This window comes from Cannabis sativa, chromosome 3, assembly GCF_029168945.1.
Source record: "Cannabis sativa cultivar Pink pepper isolate KNU-18-1 chromosome 3, ASM2916894v1, whole genome shotgun sequence".
NCBI classification, from domain to species: Eukaryota; Viridiplantae; Streptophyta; class Magnoliopsida; order Rosales; family Cannabaceae; genus Cannabis; species Cannabis sativa.
Window position 1 is genome coordinate 17,128,686 of NC_083603.1, and position 4,468 is coordinate 17,133,153.

Below are 4,468 nucleotides of genomic sequence, written 5' to 3' on the forward strand. Positions count from 1 at the left end.
TCTAAAAGAAAATAAATTTATGAAAGGTCCCATAATTTATTATTATGATTAAAGCAAAGCAACCTAGACACTACCAGATAGTTTAAAAAATAATGATATAATTTTCACTATGTAGAGCTCGGTAATAGTAATGAGAAAATAACAACTGCAATAGTATAAATTTGAATCAAAACAAAAGTGAGTTTTAAATATATCGTTTGTTTGTAAATGATTGACTTTTATATATATAGTGTAATGTACATCCCAATATCCCAATATCAATCACTCAAAGTCAAGAGAGATCAAAAAATAATAATATATATATTGTTATATATTTTGTTTTGTTGACTTGAGATATTTGTTTTGTGAATATTAATAATTAATAAAAAAGACTATAAGTTATAAATCTTGTTTGATGATGGTACATCTACCCTCCTACGTACCAATGATATTGTATATATATACATTATATTTTTATATATATATATTTAGGACAATCTTTAATCCTAATTTATATTTATCCTTTCTTTATATATATATATATATATATATATGAAAATGCAACAAAAATATTTATCTAAATATACATATTTCATAAACAGAGGATTTTCATTGGTAGTAACATAATAGTACTATTCGTCAAATTTGAATCACTCTCAATAACTCTATCAAAATAACTATTTTTAATTGAGGTATTTATTGATTTCCCTTCCTATTATTATGAAAATCTTTCTACCTTCAACAAGACAATGAATAGAGCAAAAAAGAATGACAAAAATAATTAAAAGACCAAATAAAAACAGGACATAAAAATGAAATTAGACAAACAATCTACTTATAATGCCATAAGAATTGCAAAATTCAATTTGACATAAGAAAGGACAAAAACATTTCAATATAATCAAAAAGATATTTATTATAAAATATACTTACAGTTAGAGATGGTAGAGTGATTCTCTTGATTGGAGTACCCAACAATCAGACCAAGAACCTTTAGAAAAAAAAAAGGTAAAACACACTTAATAACCTATAAATCATAAGAGAAGAAAAGGAGATATTCACACTATGAAATTAGGGGCTATCTATTCTTAACAAGAAAACATCCTTTCTTATTTAAATATATATATACGAGAATCAAAAAATAAAAAATCTATGAGAAATAAACAAAATAACGCACAAATTCTACAAAATGTAATATATTATCAAATTCTTTTATGATTTTTATTTATTATGGAGAAATAATTTTGTTTGAATCTCAAGGGGAAAAATAAAATTAAAGAAAAATGAAAGCATAAAATAATAAGAAAAATACCTCTTATACAAAGAGAAAGCCTTCAAGAGAGTCATGGTTTCATTCATGTAAGCAAAATTTGAGAAGGATGTAGAGATTTGGGAAGGAAGTGGAGGCGTCAGAATGGTCAAGTGTAGGGTTTTTCTTTGTTTAAAGGTTTCTATATATGCTTCTTTTTTCTTTTACTTAGGTTGACTTTTTTTTATTAATTTGTTTTAATCTTTTATAATACGTGTAATGTTTAGATATATATACATAATAATATTTAGAAATATGTATATAGTGACATATAAGATATGATTATATGATATGACAGTATATTGTAAGTTAGAATTGTAACATGTAGGATAATTTTTGACACATCATTGTACATATCAGCATTGTTTTTAATTAAAAAATAAATTTTATAATAAAGATAGGGGAAATATAGGCGCCAATGCTAAAAAATTTTCCCTCCAATATAAGTGTAGGTAACGTTTTTTACTTATACATATTTATTAGTGGACAATGAAAATTTTAAAAATTTAATATTATTGGAAATGTTAACCTACTAATAAATCTTACCATTAAATATCTGTAGGTAAACAATTCCTTCTCCTACAGATATTTATTAGTAGATAAAATATTAGTAGGTAAAGATCAGATTTCTTGTAGTGCTTAATCGGTGATAACTCTATGTTATAGAGTTGATTTTTATGCTTTTAAACTAAAGTATTGTGAGGAGAGTAGTGAAAATGTGTTTATTTTGCTTAATTTTAATTAGTTTTAGTGTTATTTTCTATTTAGTAATCTAACCTTTAAGTTTTGTAAATATTGATATTGTTGGGTGTGTTTTTCCAATTAACTGTGCTTATTTTGTTGAAAAATGAGGAATTAAATTGATAGGTAAAAGTAAAAGAAGCAAGGAAGAAAAGGAGCACAAGCTGAAACTGGGCTGATTGCTGAAGCAATGCTGAAGTGAATTCAGCATCCTGGCAGTGACGTGGAAACACGAATTTCACTTATCCACCTCAGCAACTTCGGTCCAGTCACTCAAATTGCACCAGCCAGCTGACCTGGAAGAAAGGGGTCTAACCCTAGTGGGCCAAAGTGGAAAAGTTTGGGCTTCTATTTTGGGGTATGAAGTTTGTACCCTAAAAACCCAACAACAAAAAGAGAAGGAAAGGGAAGTACACCATAGTCATCTTCATCATCTTGTATGTACAGTACGGGGCAGCTGCCATTTTTTCTATGGAGGAGTTTTAATTGCAGCAGGAAGTACACGAAGAAGAAAGAAGAGGGGACCAAGCCTAGTGTTTGAATTTTCTTTTACCCTTTCTTGATAGTCTTCTTTATTTTTCTCTTGGTTATTGTTGTTTGTACTTAGTATTCAAAACTTTTTTAGATTGTAAGTTTGGGCAGCAGCCATGGATGTAGTATTTTTAGCTTGGATTTTAACTTTTTATTTGAATATGAGCTAAGCTTTTGAGGCTTGAATGACTATGAACTTCTAAGTTGGGTTTGGTTAAATTTGAAGCTTACTTTAGTATTTGTTTGCCTTTGTTCATTCAAGTGAGTTTCATTTTAATTGATTGTTGTTTCTTGGCCATGAATAACAATTTGCTAAGCTAGATCTTGTACCGGAAGGGCTAGATCTAGTAGTTCAACTTGAATGAAGCAAGTGAAAACCTAGACTTAGGCTTTTCTTTGTAAGTGGGATAGGAATATTTCATTTGCCTTGCATAACTCACCAAATTAATGCTTGAATAGTGTTCTGCTTGCTGGTTTGATATAGGAATATATTAAGCTAAATGGTAGAATTGAAGTTGTGAGTGTTGGAAAATTCTCACAAGCCTAGAGGAATTTGTTGTTATCTCTGTGCAGAAAGCTGAAGTAATGCTGAACCAATGTTGTACTGACTGTAAAAAAACCTGACTAGAAGGAATTAGTTATTCAAGCCATTTTTGCCATATTATATTTTTTATCTTGCAACCAATTTGTTTTCTAGTAGCAGTAGTTTAATTCTAGCAAGTTTAATTCATGTCATTTTTAATTTTGAATCATTACTCAACCATTTGCATATTATTTCTTTTTATTTTAAGTTGTAATTAGTTGATTTTATATCAAACTTTGTTTGCAATCCCTGTGGAGACGATCTTACTTATCACTTTATTACTTGTGTGACTGCGTATACTTGCGTATATAAATTTTCACAACAAGTTTTTGGCGCCGTTGCCGGGGATTGAAACTAAAAATTGTGTATTATCAACTATTTTGCAATTTATTTTCTAGTTTAAAGTTTTAATCCTATTTGGTGCGCTGAATTTTTTTCTTTTTCAGATTTAATCTAGTGCATGAACGAGCAAGAAGAAGACCTTGAACTTGCTCCTATTGACCCCAAAATTGAACGCACTTTTAGACAAAGGAGGAAGGAACAAAAGGCTAAAAAACACTGCAATATGGCCGATGGGTTTGAAATTGGGGGTGCTCATAATGAAGCCAATCCTATTGCTTTGGCCGATGATAGAGCCCGAGCAATAAGAGAGTATGCAGCCCCTATGTTCAATGAGCTAAATCCGGGTATTGTGAGACCCGAAATCCAAGCACCTCACTTTGAGCTCAAGCCCGTCATGTTTCAAATGCTCCAAACGGTTGGTCAATTTGGTGGGTCGCCAACGGAAGATCCTCACCTCCATATTCGCTCATTTTTGGAGGTGAGTGATTCTTTCAAGCTACAAGGAGTAAGTGAAGAGGCTTTAAGATTGAAGTTGTTCCCATTTTCCTTGAAGGATCGGGCTAGAGCATGGCTTAACACTCTTCCTCCCGATTCGGTGACTAATTGGAATGACTTGGCTGAAAAATTCTTGAGAAAGTACTTTCCTCCAACAAGAAATGCAAAGTTTCGAAGCGAGATCATGTCCTTTCAACAATTGGAAGATGAGACTACTAGTGATGCATGGGAAAGATTCAAGGAGTTGTTGAGGAAGTGCCCACACCATGGTATTCCCCATTGTATCCAACTTGAGACTTTTTACAATGGTCTCAATGCGGCTTCTAGGATGGTGTTGGACGCTTCGGCTAATGGAGCCATTCTTTCCAAGTCTTACAATGAAGCTTTTGAGATTTTGGAAAGGATAGCTAGCAACAACTATCAATGGTCAACTAATAGAGCTCCTACAAGCCGAAAAGTAGCGGGTGTTCTTGAAGTAGATGCTTTGA

The 4,468-nt window shown here is 31.4% G+C and overlaps 1 non-coding gene across 1 annotated transcript; it reads right to left on the reverse strand.

Annotated features, from left to right (window-relative positions):
- Positions 1-4,146: 4,146 nt before the first annotated feature.
- LOC115701636 (small nucleolar RNA R71) lies at positions 4,147-4,253 on the reverse strand. Its single transcript, XR_004008628.1, has one exon. It is a non-coding gene; the product is annotated as a small nucleolar RNA R71 (small nucleolar RNA).
- Between the last annotated feature and the right edge of the window lie 215 nt (positions 4,254-4,468).